The following is a 17355-nucleotide window of genomic DNA, read 5'->3' on the forward strand; positions in this document are numbered from 1 at the left end:
CCCTTGGCCTGTCCTTACAGGCCTTTGTCCAAAGCCCCTCTCCAGGTTTCTTGTAGACAAATTCATTCCCCGCAACTGAAGGAGCGAATGCTGTTAGAACCTGACCAGATATGTCAGTAAAACCATCCTCTTCCTCCCTGCAGCCTCCTGAATATGATTTTTGGGAGTGGAAGGGTTGAACACCACAAGTGCAATAATAATAACAACCCAACACCGCCCCCTCTCTTCACACCCACCCCTTCCCAGCTGTCTAGCTCAGCACATTTCACACCATGCTTGCAAGGCCAGCATGATTACGAATTAGGGTTAGCACAAAACGGAGCTATTTGAGAATTCTGTGGTCTTTTGCTGTAATGTTGAGCCTTGAATATCTCCAAACCCGAACCTCACAAACGCATGGGGGCAGGGAGGTCGTGCTTTCAAAACCCAACTCGTTGCATCAGAGGAAGGGGTTTCTTAACCTTGTCTTTCAAACAGACAGAATCGGGTGTTGCCCCCTTGCACTTCTATTGTCATCTGTTAGGAATTTCTCCCTGCTGAGATCTGCAGCCCCTTCGGATGCTCCGTAGGTTGTTGGATGTTAAACCGTACGATTCCTGGATTATTTTTGACCTTCATTCTTGGTGTCCTTTGAAAAGGACCTAACTGGTCATGACCACATTTGGAGGAGATTGGCACCTCCAATCCTGTGTTCAGCTCTGGGCTCCTCATTCCAAGAGAGACATTGAGGTGCTGGAGCGGGGCCAGAGAAGGGCACTGGAGCTGGTGCAGGGCCTGGAGCACAAGTGTGATGGGGAAGGGCTGAGGGACCTGGGGGGTTCAGTGTGGAGAAGAGAAGGCTCAGGGGGGACCTGATGGCTCCCTCCAACTGCCTGAGAGGAGGATGGAGCCAGGAGGGGCTGGGCTCTGCTGCCAAGGAACAAGGGATGGGACAAGAGGAGACGGCCTCAAGCTGCACCAGAGGAGGTTTAGATGGAGCTGAGGAACAATTCCTTCCCCAGAGGGTGCTCAGGCATTGGAACAGGCTGCCCAGGGCTGTGGTGGAGTCACCATCCCTGCAAGTGTTCACACAGCGTGGAGACGAGGCCCTCAGTGCCATGGGTTAGTGGTGGCCTTGGCAGTGCTGGGGTAAGGTTGGACTGGATGGGCTTAAAGGGCTTTTCCAACGTGGTTGATTCTGTGATTCTCTAAAATAAAAAGCTCTTTTATAGATCTTAGGCTGTGCAGGGGCTCTCTGAGGGAACATCTTTATTGAGGCAAAAGCAGTGCGCTTAGTTCTCACTCTGATTTTAGCTTCAGTGTGGCTCACTCTAATTTAGTTACCCTTAGGCTAGAACGTGCTGCTTTTTAGGATTATAGCCCAGCCATTAATGGGAATGCAAGAGTGGGTGTGGATGCACAAAGGAAAGTGTGCCCTAAAGCTCCCAAAGATGAGCCTCCTGTGATAATGTGCTTGGATGTTGTACTGCCCTTGATCCTACTTGTAGGTGGTACGGGTGAGAGCTGCCAGTGGTTTCCTACGTGACAGTCACTTCAGCCTTGCTGTCTGTGGTTGGTAAGCTTTGTTTGGCCTCAGATATGGGCAGCTGGTTCCTACAGATGGGTTTTCATCTGTATACACAGTGATTTACAACTGTACGTATGGATCAGTGTCTTTGCTTTCAGGTGGCTTTCAAATGCCCTTACAGATGGGTAGGGTTTGATTACTGGCACAGGCTGCCCGAAGAGGTGGTGAATGCTCCATCCCTGGCAGTGTTCAAGGCCAGGTTGGACGCAGGGGCTTGGAGCAAGCTGCTCTAGTGGAAGGTGTCCCTGCCCGTGGCAGGGGGTTGGAACTGTGTGAGCTTTAAGGTCCCTTCAACCCAAACCAGTCTGGGATTCTATGATTACAGCAGTTGGTGATAAATTGAACAATCCAATTCCAGGTCTGTAGTGCATAACCTCACGCTCTGTCCACTGTCCCCTTTGCTTCTGTTTGCAACTTCCCTTTCATATGTAATATTTACTAAAACATTTCTTCAGAGACCTTTATTCCTCATGGCAATATTAAGAGGCAAAGAACAGATTCCATAGTTGCTATTTATAGGAGTAAGCTACATACCAGTCGCAGCCTCCCCGCTTGCTGCCCTGCTTTACAGGAGGTGTGAGAGCTGTGAATGCATCCTTCAGGATTTCAGCAAAGCCTTGATGCTTCACTTGCCTGTGCCAGAAAACCCCAGTGCATGTTAAGATGCAGGAACATCCCCTGGAGACAAGTCAGAGTTTCCCAAGAAATGCCAAATGTGATGTCAAACCCAGTGTACAGGCAGAAGGAATCACGACGGTTGCCATCCTAGATGGAATCATGGCATGGTTTGGGTTGGAAAGGACCTTAAGGTCATCCAGTTCCAAACCCCTGCCATGGGCAGGGACACCTCACACTAGACCATGTTGTCCAAGGCTCTGTCCAGCCTTGCCTTGAACACTGCTAGGGATGGAGCATTCACCACTTCTGTGGGCACCCTCACAGTAAAGAACTTACCTTATCTCCAACCTGAACTTCCCCTGTTTCAGTTTGAACCCATCACCCCTTGTCCTATTGCTACAATCTACCTGAATTTTCCCAGGGAAAGCGGGGTGACGTGGCTTAATGGCTTTTCCTCTTCTTCCCCCTCCTTTGGGCACAACATGTGGGTGCAGGACTGTGGGACTGACACAGGCAAACAGTGCTTCCACTCGGAGCTCTTCCATCCCGCTCTGACTGTGCTCAGTGCGGCAGCTACAACTGTTGGGAACGCGCTGCACTCATGCTATTAAACCCCTAAAATTCAGCTTTTAATTTATATGTCCTCCTATTTGGAGGGAACAGCTAATGTGATTCCATGTAATAAACCCACCGAGGTGGCTTCCTAAAGGTACCATTTCCTTCGGATTCCTTTTTGTCATCCATAGATTGGATTTAGTGTAGGTTTATGTCAGTGTGAGTCACTCGCAAGCGCGTCTTAATCCAATAAACCGGAGTGGTTTCTTAGGGAAATGCTATTTTCTGAGTTCTGTTTCTATGATGGCCTTGTTGAATCCCCACTGACTCCACTGGAAACATCTCCATGGAAAGAAATAACTGGTGTAATTTCACGTGGTAAATGGACATCGCAGCGAGTCGCAGGGAGGAAAAATAGCCTCGGTAATTAGGGAATGTTGTAGATGGTCTCTGTGTCAGCATTAGTAGGTATTTAATAGCATCACTGCGCATCAAAAGACCCATCAGAGGGGTTGGTGTGGTTGCGTTGGGGTGGGTTTGCGTTGGTTTGTGTGGAGGGTGGAACAGCATTAATGGTTTCACACTGAGGGTTTTTCCCTTCTGTTGTTGTCACTGCCCTGCTTTGTGGTGGTGGCTGCTGCATCACTCTGTGCCTTCATTTCCCACTCACAACATACTCAGCTCCACTGAACACTAAAAATCATGGAATGGTTTGTGTTGAAAGGGACCTCAAAGCTCATCCAGTTCCAGCCCCTGCCACAAGCAGGGACCCCTTCCGCTAGAGCAGCTTGCTCCAAGCCCCTGTGTCCAACCTGGCCTTGAACACTTCCACATCCTAAAGAAATCCTACATAAAACCATGATTTCAGCCTTTTCTTGCCTTACTCCTGCAGCAGCAGAAGGCAAAAGCTTTGCCATGGTTTGGAAGTTTTGCCTGCAATAATAAGAAACCTAGCAAAGGGATGTTTTCCCTGCCTGAGATAACAGTGCACTTCTGTACCAGAGCACAGGGAGGCTCTAAACACTCTTTAAGAGATGGCTCTTAAACCTGGCCCTGTTTTGAGCTCAGATGTGAAGATTTGTGTTCTGCATGGGGAATTTCTAATGCTGAGGGCGGGGGGGAACATACATTTACTGGAGCAGTCAGAATTCAGTGTTTGTAACACATGCAGCGCTGCGGCTGCTGTAAGGCACCACAGTTTTCATCATCTTATATCTACATGCATATACTGAGTTTCCAAATAGCTTCCTCCCCTCTGTCTCCACCATGGAATTTCATTGTGCGTGGTGTGAGGGATAAGCTGCTCAAACCCCCTCAGTTTCTGATGCCTGAAGACAGACTCGAGTAGATGTTTTTACTGCTTGATGGCACACACTGGCACCGAGTCTGTGCAGGAAATGCTGCCTGAGCAACTGGGTCCTTCATGGAGGAGGCTGTAATCCTTATGGTGTGATAGATAGATGCTCCATGGCATTTTGCAAAGGCAGTTCAAGACTGGGTGAGAGGCTTTGGCCAAGGGCCTGTAGGGCCAGGCCAAGGGGAATGGCTTTAACCTGCCAGAGGGGAGACTGAGATGAGCTCTTAGGCAGAAGCTCTTCCCTGTGAGGGTGCTGAGGCGCTGGCACAGGGTGCCCAGAGAAGCTGTGGCTGCCCCATCCCTGGCAGTGTTCAAGGCCAGGTTGGACACAGGGGCTTGGAGCAAGCTGCTCTAGTGGAAGGTGTCCCTGCCCATGGCAGGGGTTGGAGCTGGATGAGCTTTAAGGTCCCTTCCAACCCAAATCCTTGTATGGGTCTGTAGGAGATGTGAGATCTGTTAGTGCTGGTTGCTTTATTGGTAGCAACTCCAGATCCTAAGTAATTGAGATTTCATCTAAGTTTACCCATAAGCATATGATCTCTTGAGCAGATTCTCAAAGGAGTAAGAGGATACATGGAGACCTAAGGATTAACACAGCATCTAGAATAAAACCACAGCAGAGAGAGAGTGGTGCATCAGGTTCATACATTAAATAAGTCATTTGTTAAGTAGAAACGAGGACAGACAGGTCAAAATTGACATAAAAGCTTATCAGATAGGACTTATATAAAATCCAGAGTACAAATAGATGGACAACTGGCATTAACAGGCAACATGAGAAGACCTTATAAACACAGTGGAAGTTAGGGGCAGTCACAGGATAATGCAGGTCTACTCCTTAGCAAAGAGATGTTAAGAACTAGGAGTTACCACACTGAATAAACTGCTGAGTCTATTTAACTATGGGTACTTTGAAGGAACCAAACCCCTTTTGGATTTGCTGGGGGGTAATTTTGGCCATTAACAGCTCTCACTTGAAAAGGGAGTGTATTGTGACTTTTCCCACCTGAGAACAGTGGAGACGTTGCCATTGTAAACCACGGTGCATGGGCAGGCGAGCTGAGAGGTCAGGGCAGAGTGTACTCAAAGACTGACAGTTTATAAAGCAAGACTTTGTAAGTATTTAAATCAGTATATTTATGTTTATTGCAGTGGATTGATGCAGTTTGGGTAAGGCCAGATTGCTGTGTCTGACACAAACGGGCTGTGTAGCAAAAAGGCAGCACAATGTGGAGTGAAAGGCTGTGGTCTGTAACAAAGCTGCTGTTTCCTGGGGAAATCTGATTGCTAAAATGAGCTCTTATTTCCTTCAAAAGTTAAAATGAAGTTTTCTGTTCAAGTAGGAGCACAGAGAGAACTCTTTCAAAAGGAATGATTCTAAATGGAGAAGGGAAGGGCATAGAATCATAGAATAGTTTGGGTTGGAAAGGACCTTAAGATCATCCAGTTCCAAACCCCCTGCCATGGGCAGGGACACCTCACACTAAACCATGGCACCCAAGGCCTCGTCCAACCTCGTCTTGAACACTGCCAGGGATGGAGCATTCACAACCTCCCTGGACAGCCCATTCCAGTGCCTCACCACCCTCACAGGAAAGAATTTCCTCCCTGTATCCAACCTAAACTTCCCCTGTTTAAGTTTGAACCCGTTACCCCTTGTCCTGTCACTACAGTCCCTAATGAAGAGTCCCTCCCCAGCATCCCTACAGGCCCCCTTCAGATACTGGAAGGCTGCTCTGAGGTCTCCACGCAGCCTTCTGTTCTCCAGGCTGAACAGCCCCAACTTCCTCAGCCTGTCTTCATACAGGAGGTGCTCCAGCACCTGATCATCCCCGTGGCTTCCTCTGGACTTGTTCCAACAGTTCCATGTCCTTTTTATGTTGAGGACACCAGAACTGCACACAATGCTCCAGGTGAGGTCTCACAAGAGCAGAGCAGAGGGGCAGGATCACCTCCTTGGACCTGCTGGTCACGTTCCTTTGGATGCAGCCCAGGATACGGTTGCTTTCTGGGCTGTGAGCGCACACTGAAGCCGGCTCATGTTCATTTTCTGATGGACCAGCACCCCCAAGTCCTTCTCCACATGGATGGCTCTGGGTGCTGGGGTGTTGTAATTCATGCCCTGGCCATGGTTTCAGCCTGTGTTGGTAAGTGCTTGGCCGTCACCCAGAGACCAGCATGGAGCTGGGGCTGTTCCTGGTGGTCAGCTGGTATGTGGCTGCCCTGTTCGGGGCTAGGAAAGCTTGTCTAACCCCATGGCTACCAGCTGTGGTGCTGGGGCTGATCTCTGAGCCAGAGGACATTCCCTAACGTGGAGTCACTGAGTCATAGGGTCACAGAATGGTTTGGGTTGGAAGCGACCGTAAAGCTCATCCAGCTCCAGCCCCCTGCCATGGGCAGGGACACCTTCCACTAGATGGGTTTCAGAGCTCAAGTGCACACTGAAGATGGGTCATGGAGAGCTTCTCATCAACCAGTACCCCAAAGTCCTTCTCCTCTGGGCTGAGCAGTCAGAGCTGAGCAGCGTTTGGGGAGGCAGTAATCATTGCATTGATGGGGTATTTGGGAACATCAGTTGTACTCAGCTGGGTCCTCGTTGTAATTTATCTGGGTGAGTACAATAGAGGGAAGAAGCTCATGGTAGGTGAGATCAAGAGTGGAACCCATATAGCAATTCTTCTGTACAGGGCTGCAGTCTGTAAGCATTTAGGGCTCTTTATCACCTACAAGTGAGTGCTGAGCTGTTCTGACAGAGCATGCTGTGCATTTCTGTGTCTATGGATCATAGGCTGGGATTTCTCACTCTGCTCCCTTGGCCAAATGTGCTGCTATCAAATCAGCAGTTACCTTTTGCCAGGGCTAAATACTCCTAAAATGAAACATGTTAGTAGGTCATTTTAACAGCAGCGACAGAATTACAACCCTTTCCAAAGGCTTCATGCAAACCTGATGTTCCATAAACGCTCTGTACTCAAATGGAAGGATATATTTTCTTCTGAGGGCAGTTTCTGTGCCATTTTATGGGAAGAATTCATTTCTGACTGTTTATCAAGCATGGAGAGCAGTGTGGGAGCACGATAGAGGATTGGGGGAGAGAAAAAGTTGTAGCAGAAGATGTTCTAGTAGTTAAGTACTACTTCTCTTGTAGGAGAATTGTTTCCAGGACAACAAGGTTGATGAGGGAGTTACAAAGTGAGTATGAGTTTCCTTCCCTCTCCCTTTATTTGTTAATAATCTGGAAGGTAGAAAGACCTCTCTTTGTACATGAGTTGTGTTACGTCAGTTTTAGTCTATACTAGGTGGTTGTTAGCTATTTATTCCTGAATATACCTGGTATACATAGGAGTAAATATATATGAGATAGTATATATAGGATCATAGAATTGTTAGGGTTAGAAAGGACCTTAAGATCATCTAGTTCCAATATATAGAGAGAGTAGGTATATTAGGAGTAAATACATACATGAATCCATGCATATCTGGTGTGCAAGACATCCTGTTTGTATTGGGCTCTGTTAAGATCTCATGGTATCTAAGCAAATCACTGTTTGGACTATTAACAGCTCTGGGGTTTTGGCTTTTCCTGTTTCAAAGCAACAGAACAAGAAGTTTGTGCTTTAAGTTTCAGGCTCATCGCACTGGTGGGATATGAGTTTCTTCAACTCAGAGCAGCTTCCAGTGTCTGAAGGGAGGGCTGCAAGGATGCTGCAGAGGGACTCTGCGTCAGGGGCTGTAGTGATAGGACAAGGGGTGATGGGTTCAAACTGAAACAGGGGAAGTTCAGGTTGGATACAAGGCAGAAGCTCTTCCCTGTGAGGGTGCTGAGGCGCTGGCCCAGGGTGCCCAAAGAAGCTGTGGCTGCCCCATCCCTGGCATTGTTCAAGGCCAGGTTGGACACAGGGGCTTGGAGCAAGCTGCTCTGGTGGAAGGTGTCCCTGCCCGTGGCAGGGGTTGGAACTGGTTGAGCTTTAAGGTCCCTTCCAACCCAGAGCAGGCTGGGATTCTATGAACTGTTTGCACAGAATCTCTCCCCTGTTGCTATAATATATATATTTTGTCTATACTAATGATATGCTGTCCTGCAAATGAGTTTGCAATAAATGAAAGGAGGTTATTTTCCCCTAGAGCATAGTGAGCTGTAGGACTCCATTGTGCGATCTATTTCCAACCGGAGTTTGGGATTTGGAATCAGAAGCTACTGAATTCAGTGGCGTTGCCAATTTGGAAGGGGCATAGCTAGCAGAAGATCACACCCTGCTCCAAAATATGTTGATCTATTTAAAATCTGGAGGAGTATGAGGAAACGTGGACTTGTGTGGTTTTCCTTTGTATAGTTGATGGCACTCTCGAGTTTAATTCCTTCCTGGATTGTTATTTTCTTCCTTCACAACAGCGTTTTGAGAGGAGAAATGTCATTTTTTCAACCCACAACTATGGGCTGTGCATTTTAGAGGCGAGCTTCACAAAAGCGGTGGTCAGGTCATTAGTGACAAGCACGCTTCATAAAGCTCTATTGTTGTTTTGGGAAATGAAATAGCTTGGAGGTTAATGGTGTCCCTGTTACAGGAGTTGGATGATTTCATGCCCCCAAATGATGTATGTGTTGATTTCATATTGAGGTGGCAGAACTTGGGTTGGTTGGGATGAAGAAAACACTTCTCATGCACTTGGCCTTTTCATGCAAGTGCAAGGTCCTGCACATGGACTGGGACAATCCCAAGCACAAATACAGGCTGCCCATGGCAGGGGGTTGGAACTGGATGACCTTGAGGTCCTTTCCAACCCAAACCATTCTGTGATTCTGTGGATGGAGCAGCCTGAGCAGAAGGACTTGGGGGTGTTGGTTGATGAGAAGCTCCCCACGAACCGGTTTCAGTGTGCGCTTGAGCCCAGAGCCCCCATGTGCTGGGCTGCACCCCCAGAGCATGAGCAGCAGCTCAGGGAGGGGATCCTGCCCCTCTGCTGTGCTCTGGGGAGACCCCCCCCCTGCAGTCCTGATCCAGCTCTGGGGCAGCAGCACAAGAGGGACGTGGAGCTGTTGGAGGGAGTGCAGAGGAGGCCGTGGAGATGCTGCGAGGGCTGGAGCAGCTCTGCTCTGGAGCCAGGCTGAGAGAGCTGGGCTGGGTCAGCCTGGAGAAGAGAAGGCTCCTGAAGGGGAGACCTTAGAGCAGCTCCAGTGCCTAAAGGGGCTGCAGGAAAGCTGGAGAGGGGCTTGGGACAAGGGCCTGTAGGGCCAGGCCAAGGGGAATGGCTTTAACCTGCCAGAGGGGAGACTGAGATGAGCTCTTAGGCAGAAGCTCTTCCCTGTGAGGGTGCTGAGGCGCTGGCCCAGGGTGCCCAGAGAAGCTGTGGCTGCCCCATCCCTGGCAGTGTTCAAGGCCAGGTTGGACACAGGGGCTTGGAGCAAGCTGCTCTAGTGGAAGGTGTCCCTGCCCCTGGCAGGGTTTGGGACTGTCTGAGCTTTAAGGTCCTTTCCAACCCAAACCAGTCTGGGGTACACCTGTATGAGAGTTGTTTGGTGAATTAGTGAGATGCTCTCTTCCCTAGGAAAAAAGACCTGGCATGAAAACTCAGGCGCTCAGGTGACTCTGTTGATTACTGCCCCATCTCCATTTTCCATGGCTCCCTACCTTGCTGGGAAGTTCAGCAGTTTTTCAAATCCATGTCAGCACTTACTTGTTGCTCTGTTACCCCTCCTGTCTGCAAGCAGTAGCCAGAGGCTGGATTCCTCTTGAGCATCCTCCTCTTTCTATCTCTTCTTTCCTTGGGAAGTGATTGTCTCAGAACAAGAGCAGTGCTAACCTTGAGGGAGGAGAGGTCTCTGCACTTCATTTTCCAGTACATCCCCTTTTAGTTATTCCATTCTCTGGCACATACCAGTTCTTTATGGAGGTTTGTGCAGTTCTTCCAGGTCGCTGCTTGGCATAGAAAGGGAATGAGGAAGTTTCTCTGTGTCTGCTAAAGGTTTACTAATTATGTGGCTAAATAGAGAATGTAGCTTTAGAGCATTCTTTTCAAGGACAATGCTCTCATAACTCTACTGAGATTCTTGGGTTTGTGTTTTTGGTTGCTTGCTTTTCTTGTTTTAACCTTCAAAATGCTTTATCAAACACAAGTGAGTTCACATAAGATACACATATACTCTCTTTGTTCTTACAGATTTGAACCCAAAGCGCAGAGCAGGCCATAATGACCAACCTGTTCATACTAAACAACATATCTTAGGGTGTCTGAAGCCTTCTTTAGCATCTGTGGCTCCAGAGGCAAGGACATCACCTTTCTGAAGTAGATGCTGAAGGCCAGCAAGGAGCAGACGCAGAGTCTGACAAGGCACTGTGTTGTTATCTTTGAGCAATTAAATCCTTCTTTACATTGCGTCACTTTTCTCTGTGGCTATAAGGAATTTCTTTGGGAAAGTCTGCAATAGGCTTGGGAAGTTAGTTCTAGTCCTGCAGCGTTACACTGAAATCAGGTGGCAGTGTCCACAGTCCATCTTGATAGAGCAATTCCATGTAACAGAAATAGTCTGGCAGTCAAAAGCAGAGAAACAAAAATCATGGAATCACAGAATGGTTTGGGTTGGAAAGGACCTTCAGATCATCCAGTTCCAACCCCCTGCCACGGGCAGGGACACCTCACACTAGTCCATGTCACCCGGCCCTCTGTCCAGCCTGCCCTTGAACGCTGCCAGGGATGGAGCATGTATGAATGATGGGAGTATTTTCCAGTGCTATCTGAAAGCAAGCAGTAAACTTGTAGCATTAATTACCAATATAATGACAGACTTCAAGCAGATAGTTCTTGTAACAGAATTTGTCTTCTCTGTCTTGTTGCAGGAGGAGAAACAGTGACTGAGATGTACAACCAGGACAATCCCAAATGTAAGTCAAAGACAGCTCGTTCTTCTCTTCTGTAAGACTATGGGCCAAGTCTTCTATAAGACAATCATTTAATTCAAAGGACAAATAGTTTTGTCATTGCTTGGGCTGTGAGTGGAGCATGTGCAGTTCATAGAGCTGTTCTGAGTTGCCTGGTTCCAAGCCATGTGGTTCAGGGTGAGTTGCATTGGGTAGATAATGTCTTTCCCATTCTCATCTCTGTGTCAGCCATAAAGTAGTTCAAGACAAGTGTCATGTGGTTGCTTTATTACTGTTATTATAGCAGTGATGGGCCAAGGATGTGGAGAGGGGAGGTTTGCAGGGAAAGGCTTTGTCTCTTAGACTGGTTCTGGTAACGTTTGGAGAGTCAGACCAATCTGCAAGGATGCACAAAGGGCTGGAAAGGGGTTCTGGGCTCCAAAGCTTGTTGGTATTTGCCATAGCATCTGTTGGTGTAAGAAAAGCTTTAACCTTACTTTAAGGTTGCTGTATTTCTGGCTGAGTGTTTTCAGATGTATCAAAGCCATTTACTTGAGAGTTCTGTGTGCGTTGATGGTTTAGTGCAGGAAGGTTTTCCACTTTAGTCAAGAAAGCAGGATGTTTCTCAGTAGTATTTTAGATATCAAGGCTTGCTGATTCACTTGTAATAGACAAAGGCAAAGATGGATGCTTTTAGCTGTCTTGAACCTGTACTATGTGATAGCAACATCTATATTGCAATCCTAATAACCAGACCTCAGGTTATTCTGAGCTTGGTTTCACACTGGCTAGCAAGTGAACTCATTAAAAGCTTGTGTGAGCCTTTCTGTATTCTGTTGACTCAACTTTAAAGTATCTGTAAGGCTGCAGAATGTGTCTCAGCTTGCTGAAGGATGAGGATGTGTTTCACACCGAGGTTTGGAAAGTATTGATGGCTCCAGTTCATCAAACAGCTTTTTGTGCTGCTTTATATATTGTTTTCCTATGACTTTACATTTGTACCTGTGTCTCTTTTTTGGTCTGAAAAGAGTAAGTAAGCCTACAGGCTTGCTTTTTATAGGCACTTTCTATTTAGAAAGTGGTAGAACATGTGTCAGACATATGCAATTCCTTTAGCATCATGTTTTCCGCACTGATTTAATAGCTATTGAGTCTCCTCACATATTCTTGTTTCCAAGACCTGTTTTATGGTAATAAATCTTCTCGTCTGTAAAATTCCTGAAATGATTCAGTAGGATGATTGTTTCCGTAGCACATTCCCTCAGAGATCAGAGTTAGAAATAGAAAAGTCCTTCATGAGGTCAGCTTCTTCCCTGCAAGGCTTGTAGTCAGTGCTGGAAGTGATAATGCAGTTGCCAACGTTTGTTCTGGAGAACTCCCATTGTTCGGTGCTCCCTAATGTCCTGATCCCTCTCTTGGTAACGTACAGTCAGTTTTCTGTTGGAGTGTCGTCTCAAACTACATTGAGAAGTGCCTCGTCGAGGTGGAGAAGGGAAATTGTGATGGGGCGTAAGAGAGCAGAGGAGGCCACGGAGATGCTGCGAGGGCTGGAGCAGCTCTGCTCTGGAGCCAGGCTGAGAGAGCTGGGCTGGGTCAGCCTGGAGAAGAGAAGGCTCCTGAAGGGGAGACCTGAGAGCAGCTCCAGTGCCTGAAGGAGCTACAGGAAAGCTGGAGAGGGGCTTTGGGCTAGGGCCTGTAGGGACAGGCCAAGGGGAATGGCTTTAACCTGCCAGAGGGGAGACTGAGATGAGCTCTTAGGCAGAAGTTCCTCCCTGTGAGGGTGCTGAGGCGCTGGCCCAGGGTGCCCAGAGAAGCTGTGGCTGCCCCATCCCTGGCAGTGTTCAAGGCCAGGTTGGACACAGGGGCTTGGAGCAAGCTGCTCTAGTGGAAGGTGTCCCTGCCCGTGGCAGGGGTTGGAGCTGGATGAGCTTTTTAAGGTCCCTTCCAACCCAGAGCAGTCTGGGGTCTGTCTCAAAATTCCTATTGAAAACATTAATCAAATTACCAAAGACTTCCTTCCTTTCCCTCTCCATTTGCACTGGAGGCTGGCAGATGATGTGCTCTGCACAGTAGGCTTTTTGGCATAAATGCTGATACGGTAAGAAAAGTTTCCTCCAGAATAGTTGTTAGCACCTTCCTTCTATATACACTGAGCACCATTCATAGCTGTTGGTTTCTCCTGATGGATGTAAACCTCAGCAACACTGTGGGGTCTGTTGTGTCGCCAGCTTGTCTCCCATGGGTTGTCATCAGAGGAAAACAGGGAGCTGCAGGAGCAACTGCAGGACAAAACCAAAGTGAGTGGTGCAGTCCTTGAGGTGGACTGGAACTGAATGCCTCATCAGGCATGCAAGGACTGAGTCGTGATGCTTGCTCTGCCTGTCTCTGGAGGGTGGCCACACGTGGTGCAACCCATGTGGCTCTCTGGCAACTGGAGAAGGCTGTTAAAAGTAGGCATTGCTTATTGGGAGCAGCTAAGAAAGGAATTCTGCCAAGAGCCCATAGGGAGCTCTGTGTATTGCGTTTCCAAGGCAATCCATTAGGTTGTTCATCTGGAACATCATGTGTGCAAAGAGAAGGGAGAGGTGTTTATGCCAAACCTTTGCACAGCTGGAGCTCCAGGTAAAAACCAGCAGCTTTTAGACCAGGGACACAGAACCCCTTCATCTTGAAACTTGCAGCTTTCTGAAACACTGCTGTGTTCTTTGTTTGATGGTTCCTAGTTGGACATCAGATGCTGGAATCATCGTTTAGGTTGCTCTGCACTGAGGGAAGCAGTAAGTTCTGGGGTTAGCTCCTCCATGGGCAGTTCCTTAAAATAGGCTTTGGGATCTGAGGTACCTGATCCTCACCACCCTCACAATGAAGATTTTCTTCCTAATGTCCACTCTGTATCCCCCCTCTGCCAGTTTAAAGCCATTCCCCCTTGTCCTGATTTGTTGTCTGCCTCATTATTTCCATCAAAACTGTGCACTTTAATCAGTGGCTTTTACTGCAAGGCACAAACCTTAGGGCTTTCAATGTTGTACCTTAAACTGATCCAAAATAGCTTTTGGTGTGTTCCTAGATACTGCTGGTCATGATAGAGAATAATCTATGCACTTAAAAGGTGGGTTTAAGATCACGTCTGCAGTGCAGGATCTCCACAAGAGTGCGTTGGGTCATGTCAGCATATTAATCCCAGTAAATGTCTTACAGAAGAAACTAATATTTGGGACCATTGGGACCAGGAGAGGTTGTGATGGAGCTGAGGAACAATTCCTTCCCCAGAGGGTGCTCAGGCATTGGAACAGGCTGCCCAGGGCAGGGCTGCAGTCACCGTCCCTGCAAGTGTTCACACAGTGTGGAGACGAGGCCTCAGTGCCATGGGGCAGTGGTGGCCTTGGCAGTGCTGGGGTAAGGTTGGACTGGATGGGCTTAAAGGGCTTTTCCAACCTGGTTGATTCTATGCTTATGTGTATAAGTATATACGTTTATATATATCTCCATCTGTGTGCAGATGTCCCTTCCACAAAGTCACTTTGTCAGTTGTTTGTCACCCCTGCCTGTGATGTGAGGGCACCATATCTGCTTCAGATTTTGAACACAGTGGTGTCTTATTAGTATTTGATTCTCCAGCAGGACTAGACTAATCCCTGCCCTCATGAACCAGCCCATGCATTGCACGTATGTGAGCAAGCAGTGTCATGCAGCCTCTCGATATCTGAAGGGGGCCTGCAGGGATGCTGGGGAGGGACTCTTTGTTAGGGACTGTAGTGACAGGACAAGGGGTAATGGGTTAAAACTTAAACAGGGGAAGTTCAGATTGGATATAAGGAGGAAATTCTTTCCTGTGAGGGTGGTGAGGCACTGGAATGGGTTGCCCAGGGAGGTTGTGAATGCTCCATCCCTGGCAGTGTTCAAGGCCAGGTTGGCCAGAGCCTTGGGTGATATGGTTTAGCGTGAGGTGTCCCTGCTCATGGCAGGGGCGTTGGAACTGGGTGATCTTAAGGTCCTTTCCTGCACAAATCATTCTGTGATTCTATGATTCTCTGTTGCAGTTCAGTCTGATACCTGAGCGAGGTGAGCACTGAAGAGGGTTTGAAAAGCACAGGCAGCAGCAGTGAAGAAAGCCATTTCCCTCTTCAGGTGAATGTTTTGTCCTTTCATGCCATACACTAGTATGAAAGCAGACAAACCAACCAAGAGGTCAGTGCTGCTGGATGCATGTAGAGTAGCTGTTAGCACAGGCAGTGGGTATTCAAACAGAAACTCCCCATTTGACAGTGCTGGCTTCTACGTGACTTAGAGACATAAAAACACAGCTTATCCTTAAAAGAGCACTTTAAAGTTTTGTCAGATATGAAAGTACCTGTAAGTTAATGTGTGCTTTGGCAGGGGCACTGTGCTAGGACTGGTTATCACATTGCCACTTCATCAGTGTCTGTGCTAGGATGGCTTTGTACACACAATTCTGGTGCCATTAACACTGAGATATCTTCATGTGCACTTGTAGGAGCCCTCCTCTTGTGCCACATGGAGCTGTGTGCTGGAGTGATCCCTTTTGTTGGGCTGAAGGATGGGCTATGGATCAGCTTTGGATTCTCTGTCTGCAGCCATGGTGCAGGAAGCCCAAGGCAGCTGGACTCTTGTATCTTCTGTTTCCCCTTATCCCATAGGAATATGATTGCAGAGAACTTGTTTTAGCAGCTGAACGTGGAATTTAGTGTGAACCTGGAATATCTGTGTTCACAAGAGTTGGCTTATACGTTCCCAAGCTAAGTGGTAAATGGCATATGTTAATCAGCATAGAATCATAGAACCCCAGGTTGGAGGGGACCTCAAGGATCATCTGGTCCTGCCTTTCCAGGTAAAGTACAACCTAGGTTCAGATGTCCCAGCGCCCTGTGCAGATGAATCTTAACAGTGTCCAACACTGGGGAATCCATCACTTCCCTGGGCAGGTTATTCCAATGCTCTCATTGGGAAAACTTTCCTCATGTGTCCAGTTGGAATGTCCCCAGCAGTAACTTGTGCCCATCACCCCTTGTCTTTACCATGGGACTCCTTGTCTAAAGGGAGTCTCCATCTTCTCTGTAGCCACCCTTTAAATACTCTGGAACACGGGAATAAGTCTCCCCTGAGCCGCCTTTTCTTGCATTCCTCCCCTGTGTTCTCTTAATCAGAGTCTGTCCCATACACTAAAAGTTGGGTTTTACAACACTTTTAATGTTTGAAATGCAGGACACCAGTGCTTCCAAAGTCATTTTTTTTCTTCTTTCAATTTCTTGCTCAAAAAGCAAGAGAAAAGCACCAGCTTTCAACTCCTTTTACATCTCCAGGATGCAGGGTTTATGGATCGTAGGAATGTAAAGTCCAGGTCAGTTTGGTATCCAGCTCGCAGTGGTGCTTACTCTGATGTGTGTTTTGGTTCTCTCAGGCAAATACATCTGCACACAGTCACACACAGAGTAAGAGGAATACAGGATCTTAAGTACACTCTTTATACCTGTATAAGTTGCAGCCATGTGTCTGTTAGTGCTGGGAAGCGAGCGTCAGGCAAAGGATGGGTTCTGCTCTTTATAAATGGTGAAAAACCATCACCCTGGCCATGTAAATAGTTGTGTATTAATGATACTTAACATGAAGCTCTGAGACTAAGAAATCATTACTAATCTGTATTTAGGTTAAATTTTCCCCTAACTGAGGCTGATTTCTCTAGCTCAGGGGTGAAAGCCTATATCCTAAAAGCTGTATATGACTCACAACTGTTTCACGTGTTCTTTCACTTTATCCGTTCACATGAACACAGAACAGTACTGACATGGTTATTAACACATGGACGTGGCTAGCTATGTTTGAAGCCTTGGCTTTTAACCAGAAAACCCATTTTCATCTGCAAAGACACCAAGTCTTTGTGAGTAGCCTTAGTCACTGAGTTCTGCCTGCGGATAAGCCAGTAACATGTAGTCTCTGAGGGATGGAGGTAGTACAGCCTGTTTACTTCCAGCTTAGAAATCACTGTTTCTGCCTTCTTGAGCCTGCAGTTTTATAATAGCAGGTTTATATCTCTGAGTTTTGTTTGCTTTGGGCTTTCAGTCTGGCATGAAGGTAATGGGGACAAGATGGAACTTCATATGAAAAGGGAAAAAAGGGGTTTTATTCTTTAAGATTCATTGCAGATACATTGAGTTGTGAACATGTCTGAAATGCACTCTTCCTTTCCAGCTTCTCAGCACCTCTTCTGGGAGACTGCTGCTCATCTTCCATACAAGAAGTGCTTCTTCCCTCATCCCCCTTCTTCCTGGCTGCTGTATTGTCATGGCCACAAACACTGCCAGGGATGGGGCAGCCACAGCTTCTCTGGGCACCCTGTGCCAGCGCCTCAGCACCCTCACAGGGAAGAGCTTCTGCCTCAGAGC

The 17355-nt window shown here is 47.5% G+C and overlaps 1 protein-coding gene across 2 annotated transcripts in view; it reads left to right on the forward strand.

The window, feature by feature from the left end:
* LOC134166098 (uncharacterized) overlaps positions 1 to 17355 on the forward strand; it is a 123437-nt gene that overhangs the window by 56981 nt on the left and 49101 nt on the right. Inside the window, exon 3 of one of the 2 annotated variants that reach the window (XR_009965744.1) lies at positions 10934 to 10978. The exons of the other annotated variant lie outside the window; for it this stretch is intronic. The gene's annotated coding sequence lies outside the window, so the exon portion shown is untranslated. The remainder of the gene's footprint in view (positions 1 to 10933; positions 10979 to 17355) is intronic. 2 annotated transcript variants of the gene reach the window in all.

This window comes from Pezoporus occidentalis, unplaced genomic scaffold (assembly GCF_034315485.1).
Source record: "Pezoporus occidentalis ecotype Australia unplaced genomic scaffold, CSIRO_AGI_Poc_V1 ctg251, whole genome shotgun sequence".
Classification (NCBI taxonomy): Eukaryota; Metazoa; Chordata; class Aves; order Psittaciformes; family Psittacidae; genus Pezoporus; species Pezoporus occidentalis.